The following is a 15,276-nucleotide window of genomic DNA, read 5'->3' as shown; positions in this document are numbered from 1 at the left end:
AAAGATGCTATTAGAACTCATGCAAGAGATCTTGGAGCCCTCACTGACAGCTCTCTGAAATTGTTGACTTAAGTGGAAACAAAGAACATCAATAAAATGCTGGAGCTCATCAGGAAGGATGTTGCAGTCATGACAAAGAGTCCTTTTCCTGCTATATTTTTGGTGCGCCCATGTTCTGAGTCTGGTGTGTGATCCGAGTTTCTGCATCTCAAGGACATGAGAGTTAGGGGAAATGGTGAGTAAAGCAAACAAAGTAACTTAGGGATTGGAGAAACTGCTTAGGAAAGGCTGGATCTCTTTTGGCTGAAAAGAAAACTGAAGGGGGGAAATGATCAGGATTGACAGCCTCAAGGAGGTGCTGGGCAGTGTGACTGCAGACCAGTTACTGACCACTTCCCACAGTGCTGGAACTACAAGCACATAAAAGAAAGAATTGCTTTCACAGGGTGTACTGAATTACTGGCATTGCTGCTCCAGAATACTGTAAAACAGGCCATGAGAAGCCTCCAGAGGGAACTTGAACATCCCCATTCCAATGAGTGTCGATGCTGGGGGAGCATGTGGGAAATAAAACACAAATAGGGTCTGGGCTTGCGTGTTCTCTCTACATAGCATCTCTGGCTGTCACTGGTGGAATAGATGGATGATGGATCTAACACAGCAGAGCATTTCTGGTGAGCTTATGTTCTTATGCAGAGACAGCTGATTCATTTTGACTTCTGAAGAAAACCAGGGATATTTTCAGCTAAATGGAGACAATTTCAGGGAGAATTTCAGGGAGATATCGATGATTTCAAATAAAAGCTTAGTACTGAAAAAATCAGGCATCTTTAAAAAATTTATTATCTCCTAATAGACATTATACATAGCATACATTTTGTTTTTTTTTATTATAGAACTATAGAGTAACTTGGATTGGCAGAAACCTCTGAAGGTCTCTCAAAGCAGGGTCAGCTTCAAAATTAGATCAAGTTGCCTATTGTCCCTTTGCAGTACATCTCTGAGAAGTCTGGCTCCATCTTCTCTGTATTGCTCCTTTTAGGAATATAATAATTCAGCGAGCAGTATAAAAGTGATGTGAAACTTTTTCCATGTGTACTTCCACAATGAGCCATAACCTTGTATTAATACAAGTGTCCTGTGGATAGATATATTTTCTGTGAGTGTTCCCTTCCCATCTCTCTTCCCCGCAGGACTCTCTCAGCACAAGTGTTGAGTGAATAACTCATTTCCTTGGAAAATGCATACACCATTTTATAGGCAATTCCTATAGTAACATAAAGAGGAACCTCAGTTCTCAGAACTGCTTCCTCTTTTCTCCCAGACTTCTGCTAAAAAGGTGGTGAGAAAACAAAGCCTGATTCTGATTTGCTCTGTACTTTCTTCCTCTTTGTCCTGGAAACAGTGATGAATGTGCATTGGCTGGTTCATAGCATATGTAGGAGGGAATACTGCCAAGGCTGTTCTTTTAAATAATGCCCTGACAAGGGAGGAGTGGAGCTACAGCTTCCCAGGGTCTTGCCAGAATATGAGCGCAAAAAGGAGTTTGAGGTAGCTGGAGTAAGGGGAACATGCCAGCTAAACACAGATCATGTCTCTTGAGTGTAGGACAGGAGGGGCAGGCACTGATCTCTTCTTTGTGGTGCTCAGTGACAGGACCCGAGGGAATGGCCTGAAGCTGTGTCAGGGGAGGTTCAAGTTGAATATTAGAAAAAGGTTCTTCCCCCAGAGAGTAGCTGGGCACTGGAACAGGCTCCTCAGGGAAGTTGTCACAGCACCAAGCCTGACAGAGTTCAGGAAGCATTTGGATGATACTCTCAGGCACATGGTGTGACTCTCAGGTATGGTCCTGTGCAGGGCTAAGGGTTGGACCTGATAATCCTTGTGAGCAGGTTCTGTGATCCTGTGATGATGGCTGGCTTTTGAGTAAAGCAGGCAAGGAGAGGAAAAGGCTTTTTATTACTTTCTACTGTAAAAGCACATATGTAGACTTCTGGATACAAGACAGCATTGTCCCAAGGACTGTGGGAAAATACACCAATTGATCTGTGCTATGGGTCTCATTAGCCACTGTTGGGTGGAGTGTGAAGCAGGTACTGTTGACCCTGAAGTCTTGCTTTCTACGGCCCGGCACTCTGCAGGGAGCCACCACCATGGCAGAATCCATGCATTCTTCCATGAATATAGGACAGCCATCACCATAACATTTTAGTGTCGCTAGGCACTGTGGCTGTAGAAATTCCATGGGGATCATTATATAGGGTCCAGTTGCACACAAAATTGAAGGACGAAGAACAAAAGCACTTTAGGCAGCTAAGCTGGGTAACAAGAGTAGTGAGGCAGGATTTGATGTATGCTAGCACTGAGCCATGATTTGTCCTTTGAGGGCTCCTGTTTGGTCTGTCAGTGTGCATGAAATTCTGTCCCATCACGTGGTGTTTGCTGCTCGTGTTCGTGCTTGCTGGAGGGAGCCAGTGTCTACAACTCTGGAGAAATGTCACTTGGTGAATCAGAGGACAGGACACTGTTTTGAGAAATATGGAGGTATTGCAGAAGCAAAGTGGCTGTTTCCATTCACTGCAGAGTGGTGCTGCTGGAAGCAATAACACTTAGCACTGACACAGCACTTCACCCAGCACTGGGTAATTAATCTGCAAAGCAGCAGGAGATGCTCTTTGCAACTGGTTCTGTAAGCACAACTAAAGGACTAGAGTGAAGAGGGCTATTAAAAACCATTCTGACATCCAAATTGTCCCCTGGCAACTAAAGAAAAACCTCCAGAACTTACCATGTCCTCTTTGTTTTATTAGTCCTCTTAATATTAAAATGAAGAGAAAGTTTTCCAGAGCTGATCCTCAGCCTGCCCAGCTTGCAGAAGCTTGGCGGACTTCAAAGGAGCTGCAACAATTTATTGTGGTTCTTGCTCCAGACATTTTGTGAGGATGATACATATTCTAGCTGGAAAATAGTTCACTTATAAATATTACGGTATATCCCAGTCAGCAGAACACTGTAGATTATCTGTTTTTATAGATTTACCTCTTCCCTCCCTCGATTCTTCCTAGCTTAAAATTTGGGAAACAGGACTGCTTTTGCTACTGAGTTAGTTTTCCAGTTAGTGAGCACTGATGGCTTTCCCCCCTCCCCTCAACCACCCCCCATCCCTCAAGTGAAGCTGCATAAGAGCAGCTGTGGGAGGAGGGAAGGAGAGTTTTGTGGTTACAGCTCAGATTTGGAGCTCTGTTGCCAGTCCTGTCCTCTGTTTCCATGCGACTCCAAGCAAATCATGTAACTTGCTTTCCAAAGTGCTCTGTAGTACTTGGTGAACCATGTCACAGCATTCCATCACTGCATACTCTGACTGGTATCAAACAAATGATTTTCACTGTGTTTATATAAACTTCGCCAAATGAACGCACCCATGTTTTGAAGGCAAAACATACAGAGAGGGTAATTATTTGGCCTCCTATGGAAATGTTGGTTTCTCATCCTGGTAAGGATGCTTCCTCAAGAGTATGAGGTTTAATTATCAGGGGTAAAATCCAGTCTGTTTTAGATCCAAATCCTCAGCATCCGTGGGTCATGGGTGGCTGTTATTATGCATTTGGAGTTGTGGTCACAAGGCAGGGTAGCTGTGGCAGCCCTTGGTTTAGGTACTCCAGCTTTTTGTGCCACGTGGTCAGGTATGGAGAACCATGCCCAGGCGTAAGGTTTCTGTTAGGATTTTTATTCTTAATATCATCCTCTGCATCAGGCTTCACCCTGAACATATATTTTCCTCTATGTGTACTCATTTCAGCCTTATGGACTTAGTGAGGCCTTTTCTACACCTTTACTTTGGGACGATATTTAGAGATTTTAGTGATCCTAAGTTAGTTCCTTTAGATCCCTTGGTGTTGCTGTAACTTACCTCTGATTTATCAATATTTCTTTTCTCTGTTACAGCTTTAATGATACTTAGCCCATATATCAGCCAGCAGAATAATTCAGAACTGGTTGCTTCCTCCTTTTATCACTAAACCTAAAGTGGAAAGATGCCTTCCCAAAGGGTTTCCCAGCAAAAATAGGAGGTAGCAAAGCACAAAGTGCTGCACAGACCATTATGAATGGTCCAGCAGCTTAACTAACAGTTATTGATGTGGATGAGAGGAGGTCATTGAGCTGCATGAAAAAAGTAACCTCTGAAGGAGATACTGAGAAATGAAAATCAGTGACCAAAGGAGGAAAAGGAAGATGGAGACCAGCTGGGGTTGTGGTCAAGATGCCAATACATGTTTGGGCAGACATGGTGAAGCACAGGCCAGCTACTCTGTTTGTTTGGCTGTTTGGTTTTTTGTTTTGGTTTTTGGTGTTTGTTTATTTGTTTGGTGGAAATCAGTGTGAGGGAAAAAATCTGGCCCCAGGGTGTTGGTGAGAGAACGAGGACAGGCTCAGCTGAGAGAGGTGAGAAGGTGCAGAGACAAGTGAGGCATAAACAGGACAGGTTTTTACTTTGCTCCTCTTGTTCTCTTTGCCTTTTTCCATAGTGCATCCAAGACTGTGACTGTCTGTCACATGCTGTTTCCATACTCCTGCTCCCTATGGGGACAGAGCTGTATTCCTAGGAGCAGGGTTTGTTTTGATTCCTGATGTCCTTATGCGGGTTGATTTTTATCCCTGTAAACTTCTCGTTTTCTTTTACTAGCTGTTTCTTTAAGAAGAAAGCTATCTCTGTGGTTGCCATGGAAAGCCCTGCATATCCCCTGAGACTGAACCACAGAATATATAGCGCAGCCGCAGAAAATATCTGGAAATATGTTTGCCGGAGAGCTGCAGTCCTCAGGAGTTTGGCAGCCCTGTAAGTGGAGATGCCCCAGCTGGGAAAGGGAATTTCTTTTCCCCAGGCAACTAATGTGGGCATGGGGATTGGATGATGCCTCTGTTAGGGGGGCAGGGGAGATCTGGGGAGCAAGTCAGGGATGTGGGGGTGGCACAGTTCCATTGCTGCTGTGAAGTGAGCCAGCGGCAGGGCAAGGTCCAGGCTGGAGTGTGAGTGCATTGGTGCCTCCTTATCCTTCTCACCTTTGCCTGGTGACAAGTTCTGAAGGCCAACAACAAAAATGCATACAAACAACGTGCTCAAGCCCTGCTCCTCCAACAGCTCGCTGAAGAATTGATTCCCACACCTTCCTCTAATCTAAAAACCACAGTTTCCCCTCACTCAGCTGCCAAAACCTACAAGCTCTCCCACAACTTCCTTAACACAATGCTGTGCTTCATACTGAAGTGAAACTTGGAAGTGAAAATCAATTGAGATGAATATTGAATTAAAGATTGTACATTGATTGAAGTACACAATTTAATTTATTTACTTTTTTGAAGAGCTCATGAAGGATGGGCCTCAATCAATGATGAGAATATTGGGTCTGGAACTGAGTTGAGGCCAAGTACTACTTTAAGACTCTCAACCTGTCCTCTATCTCTGCCAATTTTCTTATTTTTTTAAAAGTGAACATTATGGCTTATTTTTCCAATCCAAGAGTTTAAGGAAAAGTTCAGGCATTAAAAAAAAAAAAAAAAAAAAAAAGAAGAAGGCTAAACATTCACATCTCAGCAATCTCTTTCTGAGGATAGATTCATTAATATTCTGGTGTCTCTGTTCTCAATGACAACCAAAATGTCATTTTAAGACACAGATTTGCCCAAGATAAGTTTGGGGACACTGAATCCCATCCCTGGTTTGTGAGCAGGAGTCACAGGACTCACAGGAGTCGGGAATGAAACAGACTTTCAGTCTTCTCCCATCCCCACAGTGCAGCTGTCGCTGACCATGCTGTAGCTCAGGTTACCAAACATTTCCACTGTAGGTCTCTGTTTTTAAAATACAGTAGTTTTTGCTGAAAGTCTTTCAAAATCAATATTTTCTAAGGTAGTTCTGCTCTTCCCAGGAGTGAGGCTGGGGACACATGACACAACCTGTATTCACTTTGCCCAGGTATCTAGCCCTTGGAAATTGCTCAAGATACCATATATGCCCAAAGAAGGTGAAGCATGAACCAGGGCTCCATGGAAGCCAAATTGGTTGATCTGAAAAGGACAAGATTGATCAGAAATAGTACAGCTCCCTGTTTCTCCAGTGATCAATGCCTTGCACACACTGAAAAACTCCATGTGCAAAAAAGCCAACACTCTTTAGGAGTGTTGGGGAGTCACTGAAATTATTTGTAAAAGCTGGCAAAGTCCTCCTTCCTGTTCTTCCTTATCTTAAGCCAGCTTCTGGGCCTTTCATACACACAGGAAGGTCACATTGTGGCTTAGCATCTCCTCAGCCCACGTTAGCTTCTGCCCAAGTTCTCACTAAGAGCTGTAGCAAATGCTGTAGCAAAAGTGAACCCTTCTCACTCTCCAGCCAAGGTGAACAGGCTTTTCTGCTGGTGCTTCTACCATGCTTCTACATCCACATCTAGCTCACATATGCTGTTGCTGGCCCTAAACTCCCTGAAAGCCCTCAAACACCTCAACCTGCCTTGCAGCCCCTCCCTGGCTCACAGCATGTCATTGGGAGTGGCTGGTCCAGCTTCTGAAGATGAAAGAGTTGTTTTAGTATGCAGTTTTAATTATCCAGTTTCTTCTCCAGACAATTTCCAGAGTCCTAATTTCTTCTTCAGGCCTTTCTACACCCTGAGCTGTAGACAGTTCTCACTAGACCTCAGCAGGTACAGCCTCCCCCCCAGCTCCATCCAGGTCCAAGACAAAATCTCTCTGCACAAATGCCTTGCCCGTACTTTCAGGATGCTACTCCAGGACTGTGCTGATCTGCATTAGGCTCTCTCTCAGAAGTACACTTCTATTATGCTAGCCAGAAAGCAGATGTTTTGTGGGCATAGGAGAAAGGACAACAAAGCTTCTCTTGTAATATTTGATCCTGCTGTTATGTGATACCTCACCTCTGGCCTGAGCCCAACCTCAGCAGCTGGAAAAAGGGTGAGTGGGCTCAGTGGGCTTGACAATGCTGCCACTAACAAGGATGAGTTGATGCAGTGACACACTCATTTACTATCCTCAGTTTTTGGAAAGTTTAGGAAAGAATGAGTGCTCTGAGGTTGGATTTTTTACTTTCAGTGTACAATTTATTTTCAGTTTCTAAACATGTTGCTGAACTTGGTAATATGGCTACATGGATGATGCCTGAAACCATTCTCCAAAAAGTTTTAATCCTACTTTAAGAGGAAAATGAAACAATGCAAATATTTTGCAAATAATACCATCAAGTTCTTTGTAAGTGCTCTTCATAGAGAATCTATTTTGTGTTCGAGGCCAAAGACTTGTCACACAAAACAACACTTTGTAACTAGAGATACAGGTACACTCAACCATCATGCACAGGTTTGCCCTTTGCAGGTACAGGCTCAGGCTGGAAAGTTTTGCAAATTATGTGTTTTCCTCATTTCACATTTCCATTGAATGACCTCCCTATCTGTGTCTTCTGGGTTTGAGGGTGCTTATGGCCATCACGGGTAGATCAGAAATTCCTCTGGCTAGAAACCTTTTACTGCTGGTTAACCTTTGACTGATTAAAAGCCATCACATCAACTTGCATGCCACTTCCTCCTTTTAGTAGCCCTGTTAACATCTCAGTACTCATCATGAACTAGCTGTTGGTGCTGGGCTGTCCCACTCCCAGATTGGACAACAACATTACCAGAAGCACACTGCACTGTGGAATTCAGCAAAAATGCTCCATATGTTTTATGCAAAAGAAAACATTACTTTTGGCACAATGCTTTATGCCAGAAGCCAATTGCCACCAGAATACAGATGCAGAACTTGCCAGAACAAACCTAATTGCAATACTTGGGAGGTGTTTTCTATTTTTCTTCTTAACTGTGTCCAGGTGTGTTGGATTGTTTGAGGGAAATTCATGGTGTTGAGAAACAGGAAAAGGCTAACTGTTTAGCTAATGATGGCAGCAATACATTCTGCCGATCCTGAATCTCTCAATTAATTTTTTGTTTTGTTGTTTCTACTTTAAACTACATAAACCTAAAGAAACAACCTTACATGTAGCAGCTACTTCTGAGAGGCTTGCTACTGGAATTTATGGATACATTAATATATGAACTAATGGATTATTTTTGAGTAGGCACTAATATATAAAACGAAAAATCAGTGAAAATAAGGTAAAGATTAAATGGAAAATTTCCAAATATTTAAAATACAATCAAACCCAAACAAAAAGTATTTTCATTATTTTCACTCTTCTTCTTGGTTCAGTATATTTTTATGAGCTCCTGAAAATATTTGAATGAAATGAAAGTTTTCTCTTATCAGTTGTAACAGTTATTACAAATGGAACAACTGTGCAATGGAATATACTGCAAATAAGATATATTCCTCCCAAATCCTCCTCCTTCTTCATTGATAACATGGAGATAACCACTGTCTTTTTCCATTGTGGTTTTTTTTGTGATTTGCCAGCACACACAGAGCTCAACTTAAGAACAGAAATGTATTGTTGCTCCCAGCAATGCCTGAAGAATAAAAAAAAGAAAATGTTATAGGACGGGTAAAAAGAAATAGCCAAGGGAAGTGTGGAAGATATCTATCTGGTTTCTTTATTTGTGTGTGGATACACAGTGGTTGTGCACATGCAGGCACTTTTCATAATGCCTGTTAATTCATGTGAAAAACTCCCCAAGCTCAATAGCTCATTTCAGTGTCATTTGCTAACAAAAATGCATGTATGTGTCTCCCTAGGATGGTCTCTATTAAATAGGCATTGTGATTTTCAAATTGATGGTTCTCTTTACTCACCTGTGAAATGCTGTTTGCAGGTGGGGCTGAAATGCAACATGGCCTCACACATGCACAGGGGCTTTATCTCAGAAACAGATCTGCTCCCTGAGAAGGAAAGCAAGACAAAAATCAACAGCTTCCAACATTAAGATGTTGAATGTAGAGGGCTGGAAAAGAAAAATATTTTTAAAGGCAGTGAGGGACTGTTGTTTCCCTCACACGTTGGGGTGGGTTTGGCTGGATGCTGTGGGCAGAGAGATTGGTTGCAAATAAAGCCATGGCCTTCAGCAGAGAGGTGGGTAATTGCCTGTGGAGTCTCAGATTATCTTGTTTCACAGAATGGGCTACTTTACCACAGGGAGGCAAGAAGGAGGAAAATTGCAGGCCAAACCATTTAAAAAGCTTGTTTGAGTGAAGAGAGGTCTTCCAGAGCTTCTGGCTGTGTTGCTCCCATTGCCCAGCTGCAGGGGCACAATGAGTTGGATGCCAGGGACAGGGATTCCACTCCATGCAGTGTCAGAGAGGTGGCACACTGCCAACTGATACCAACCCGGGTTTCATACCTGAGTTTTCAGGACAAGAAATCCAAATTGCTGAGGGACAACAGCAACCTGGCGTCCTGCTGCAATACAGATACCAGGCAAAGTGAGCTAATGTTTTGGGGACAATTTCCTGCTATTTTGGCACTTTATCTTTCTAAAGCGTTTACTGGAAAAACAATAATTTCATCTCCTTCAAACCGCAGATAGAGGCAGGAAAGCACAGAGACTGCAGTGGCACACCAGGCACTGTGAATTAACGTTTTGCCCAGCAGCACTCATTTTGGTTAAGACCAAGTATAGGAAAACAAGTCTGAGAACCACTTTTCCATGGAATTAGCTGAGCACTCCTCGTGAAGTTCAGGCTGGCTCCGTGTTTTCATGCTGGGTTTAAGCTTGACTTTGGAATGACAGAGGTCTGTCGTCAAGTTAAGCAGTGGAACCCAGTGATAACTTTTTCCAGCCTGAAGCCTGCTAGGGTGAAGTCAACCTGCCCACAGGTCTTGAACAAATTTGAGATGGCAGAACAAGTTTTTATCAGATAAGTGTTTTATATTATGAAGCTGTAGTGGTCTTTATTTGACACTGGGTGTCCCAAGGCTGGACTTATGGCACAGTCAAGCCTGGCTTTCAGTCATTTCGGTGTCATTTGTAGTTTTTCCTTGTAATTCAGAAATTCTGGATTTCTCTGAAAGCCAGAGCAAACCTCTGGTCCAAGTAAAAGACAATCAATTGTAGCTTGGTAGCTCTTCCTGTAGTAGCTTCATATGGCTTGGGAAATGACATGGCAAACTGATTAGTTCAGGATTATGTTTGGGAGAAGCTGTGTTAAGAGGATCTATGCCCGTGATGATAATTTCTATAGTGAGATGGAAAGTTTTCAATTGCAAGGTTGCCTCTGCTATGTTTCTGTCATTAAGTCACTTAAAAAGACAAGCAAAATATTGCTTCTAATTTTTCTTAAATACAGTTGGTGCATTTATCACAACATTTGCCTTTTCCTCTGGTTTGATTTTGTTCCATGTCTCTCTCGGTTGCGTGGGTTTCTGAATTTCTATGGGCTGTCCTTTGGCTAGTGCTGTCACAAAAACTGCAGCCTTTTCCTCCTTCAAGAATAGCTTTAGATATTTATGCCAAAAGACAAAGTCTGTGTTGTATGCTCCAGTCACTGATGACTTCTCTACCTAATGTGCATGGAATTGAATCAAAGAATGAAGATATCAATATTTTATTAGACATTCTGTGCATCTATACAAAGCAGATGAATATATTTTTTTGTATTTTTTTAACCTTTCTTCTTCAAACCAGTGTTTCCTTTCCATTTTTCACAAGAAAATTCTCTAGAAGAAGGTGAACAGAAACCCACATACCTTCTGTGTTTCCCTGAAGGGGCTAAAATACTGTGGTATTTCAGCAGATGATACCATGGTAACATCAAGGCTGAGAGAGACCACATCATTCACAATCTAGATTAGTCTTTGGGGCTCCTTGCTTCCAAAGAGCATCACGAGGGATGACCATTGAGTTTTGAAGGCCAGTGGTGGGCTCCCACTGGTGTAAAGGCACAGACAATGGTCCAGAACAATGTGTTCCCCTGGAGAGATGTGTAAGCCACCTTGTAAATCCACCTTGTACCTCCAGAAGACATCCACTGTGATGTCTCCTTACTGGCTGTGCAGGCAACAAGAAGCACAGAAGGAAGGATATCACAGAAAACCAAGGTAAGAATATCCACAGAAACCTGAGATGGTACTGGGAAGGTGAGAGAAAGTGACTATGATGACACAGGCACACATTTTTGAGACTGGCAAATGTTCCTCAGGACATATCTTCATGTTGTGTTCTGTATCAGACAAATCCTTGAAGCTACCAAGTTTCCTCTGTCACTCACACAGGGTAGAGCAGATTGGATCAGTGCTTTGTTTTTTCTTTATTTTTTTCTTTCTTTCATGCTTTTTCACCAATTATTTGAGAATATTCTTTGAAAAGAGCTGATGTACATAGTGCTGCTCAGAATTACCAGCCTCAATGTAAAGACAAGCAGGCTGGATACTAACTGACTTTTCAAAACCAGTCTGTCTTAATTTTGTGCGTGTGCAATTTGGATGTTCAGGTCCAGACCCTCCCTTTTACCACTTTAAAAATGTTCTCTCCTTGAGGTCCAGAGGGCCCCAAAAGCCAACAAACAGGGGGAGGAGAAGCTGATGGCATATCAACAATGTGAAAGAAGGGTATGAGCCCACACTGGGGAGCAAAGAAAAGGCACCAGGAGGGAGGGCAGTGTTTAATGAGGGAGGCAGGAGGACAAAGCTGTGTGACCAGACGAGGTCTCCTGCATCAAACTGCCTTGTCATTTGCTTCACTGTTGGTGTGACAAAAATGTGAATCATGCAAAAATGACACCAGCTGATCTGTACTTTGCACTTTGAAAAACACTTCCATTTGAAGTTGGGAGAGGGATGAGGAAGCCTGGGAAATATTAATTTCTCTACAGCTGCAATCATAGTTGCTACTTACTGGAAAAATGGTGATGAACTGCTCCTTCGGCTCAGTGGTTTGAAGAGTACAGGAATACACCTGTAAAATAACTTGCCAGAAAAATGACAAAGCCACAGGCAGGGCAATGTCTGGGTTAACCTTTCAGCTGGTGCACTAAGAGAAAACATGCATGACAAACAGAATTACATCCTTTGGCATTGTGTGACCCAGAAAGATTGAAAATAGAGAGAGAAACACAATGGAGACAAAAAACCAGCAGTGATTTTGAAGATACTCATTAGTGGTGACTTTGGATAGTTTTGAGCTGCAGATGGGACTGAGCTCACCCGGCTGGGAGCAGAGGGTGCCTTGGGAGGCACACACAGCTGCTCTTAGACCATCTTCCAGTTCATGGTTCTCCTGTTTTCTGGTGGTGCTCAGAGGCCCAGGTCATTGCTTTGGGGAGCAGGTTTGCCTCCTGGAGGACATGAGACTGGAAAGGGATTTGCTTGCATGAGACAGCAGGCATCTGACTAATCCGTTCCAGTTCACATGCTGGTGCTTCTTGCTGGGAGTCTCTTGGAGCATCCCAGTTGTGCAGCCTGCAAATGGCTTCTGAGTGAACCTCTGGCCGTGTGCTTCATTTCCTCCCTTGCTCAAGGTTCCTCTTTGTCTCTGATTTGCTTTGCCACCTACCAGCCAGCCAAATCAGACACTGAATCTTTAATGCTGCTGTGACTTCAAAGAACCAGAGGTGTGAGTGGCAGGATCTGGCCCTGTGAGAACAATAGGAGTGCTCTGTTTTCTTTTCCTTAAGTCAGCTGTGCTCTTGGCATCTTTGAACCCATCTCTCGTGGCCACCTTTATGGTGATTTAACACATCATGGTGTGCTTACCATGGTGCCTTGGGAGACACTGGTTTCATAATTGTGGTAATAAAGCAAAGTGGAGCAGCCCCCTTGCTCCCTGCTCCGAGGCTTTATGTGCTGCTGGGAGTTCAGCAGGGAGCACGAATATTTGTGGGAGAGCTGTGGTGTGTGCAGAGAGGCTGAGGAAAGCTCTCTGCCTGAAATAGGGGCACAGGGATTGCTTCTGTGCAATTGCTGATCACACATTATTCTGAGCAGGAGTAGTCAGGCGTTTCAGACAAGCAGAAATTTCTCCACTCGCATGTGCTGGGGGAAAGAGTTTTGCCAAGGGAAGGGTGAAGTTTCTGCCACATTTACAACAAATTATGGTGTTGAGCGTAAGAGCTCATAGATATAACCACGAGGACTAGAAAGAGCATTTCAAGCCCTTTTATCCCAGGGCAGTAGAGGCTTGAGGGGCAGGCTTTCATAAGATTTGTGCCAATTTCTTCTTGAGGAGACATCTTATTTTTGTCAGAAGCCAGCCAGTCTGTACAGCACAACCATACCAGAGCCATACCTCTGCTCTGTCTGCTGGACCTGAGCCCTGGCGCACTCCAAAGCCAAATGCCACATCTGGCTGTCTCCTCTCCCTCTCTGCCGCCTCTGAAATGGAAATGCTGGTCTTTCTTGAAAATATTGGCCTCATCCCAGAAAGGCACATAGAAAGTGATGGCAGCCCTATAGATTGTGACAAACTGAGTCATTTTCTGAATCACCTTACTGGAAATCTTTAAAAAGAAGCAGCTCTTTCTCTGGTAACATTGATGACCATGAGGACGAGGTGGATGGTGGACGTGGAGTCTGGAGAGCCTGGCCCCTGGCCCTGCCAATGAGGATTGCAAGCAAACCGCCAGGCACGTCATCACTCTGTCAAAACCAGAAAAATCCCGAGTTAGTCACAGCAGGAAGACAGACAGCAGCAACATCAGAGTACGCTGTTGCATCCAAGTGGTGGGTGACTGTTACAGACTTGAAAGTCTTCCAGAGTAAAAAGCTGTACACAGCAATAGTGCAAGCCCAGGACAAGGAAAGCAGATGTTCGCGTCTCCTCCTCCCTTCTTGTTCCCATATGTTGACTGTAAAACAGAACATGCTGTAAATCAGAGCTGGGCAGGGTTCACCAGTTGGGTTAAATGTGGCTTTTTAGGGTGCACAAGTGAACCTCTGTCATTTACACATAAGGAAACTATTGCTTTAAGCTTTCCCTAGATGACTGCTCTGGTATCTAAGTGGAATAGCTTGTTCTTCACTGAAGTAGTCCTTACTCTTTCAAGATGATTTATATGTAATCCACATTTTCTTGCATTACCTGTGCACAGTGATCCCAGGTCAGAGTCACCTGGGCAAGAAGATTCTCAGCTAAAATTTCTGGAACCTGCCCATCTTGTCCTTTGCGCTCAGCACTTCCAAGGCTCCCAGTGGTATTTTTTGCAGGATCAAATGCTCTCATTTTAACTGTTTATCACTAAATAGGACATGATGCCATAATTTTTGGGAAAGCCAGTTTAAAAGCAGAATTTGGATATGGATGTGCTCTAGGATTTGTGCATTAGTAAGTCTCAAAATTGACAGTTTACACTGCACAATATGATTTACAGAAGACTGAGCTTTAATTGTCTATGGATTCTGGAAAAAACAGGAAATATTCCAAAGCAACCTGAAGTATCTGTTAAAAAAAGCTTTTTTAGTCACAGTTTCAGTGTTCAGGAAGCTGCTTCCTCTTACACACATTACTTCAGGTCTGTAGGTTCCTGGTGAGCTGTATCACTCTGCAGCCTGGCCCTTCTTCAAACAATCCCAGCTCCATCTCTATGGCTGCAGGGGGAGCAATCCCACCCATGAGGAACAGGCAGGGAGAAGCCCCTTCAGGCTGTTCCTGGCTTCATACAAAGATCTTCCACAGCTTCAAGTCCTGTTGTCATGACAGACCTGCCTGGGTATGATGCTGGAAACCCACGGTCTTGCAAATCATGGACTTGAAAAGGCTTCTTGCTTCTAATACATTGACTCAATTGCTTCATTAAGATTTATAATCCTGTAATGAATCTGTAATTAGCAGTTGAAAGACAACTTCATAAAATCAATATACTTTAATGTACTTCATGCAATATATAGCCTTTTAGCTATATATTGATTTTCTTTCTTATGAATGTTTTATCCCTTGTATTTCCCTTTTGCACAGTTTAATTAAGAAATTAGAAACTTTAAAAATTAAAATTTGCTATGGAAGGAAAATCTTTTATTGGAAATAAAAGTGGGCTTGTAATCTTCCAGTATACCTTTATTTTCTAGTGGCCAAACTGGAAAAAAAGAACCCCTCCTGTTTTAGTAAAAAAAGATAATAATTAATTTACAGGTGTCACATTCAAAAAAAACATCATCATGGCTGGGCTTCGCGAACGAAGATTATTTTTTAAATAATAGATTTTCATAAAAAGCTGAGCAATATTAAATTTTAAACAAATACTTCAATGTGACTGGGATTAGGGGAAACATCAAAACAAAACAATTTTTTACCTGTATTTTAGTGAAAATTTTTGAAGTCTTGCTTTTTTCTCTCATTTCAAAATAGG

The sequence above is a fragment of the Pseudopipra pipra genome, chromosome 1 (assembly GCF_036250125.1).
Source record: "Pseudopipra pipra isolate bDixPip1 chromosome 1, bDixPip1.hap1, whole genome shotgun sequence".
NCBI classification, from domain to species: domain Eukaryota; kingdom Metazoa; phylum Chordata; class Aves; order Passeriformes; family Pipridae; genus Pseudopipra; species Pseudopipra pipra.
The sequence above is the reverse complement of the archived record's forward strand: the minus strand, read 5'-3'. Positions refer to the sequence as shown.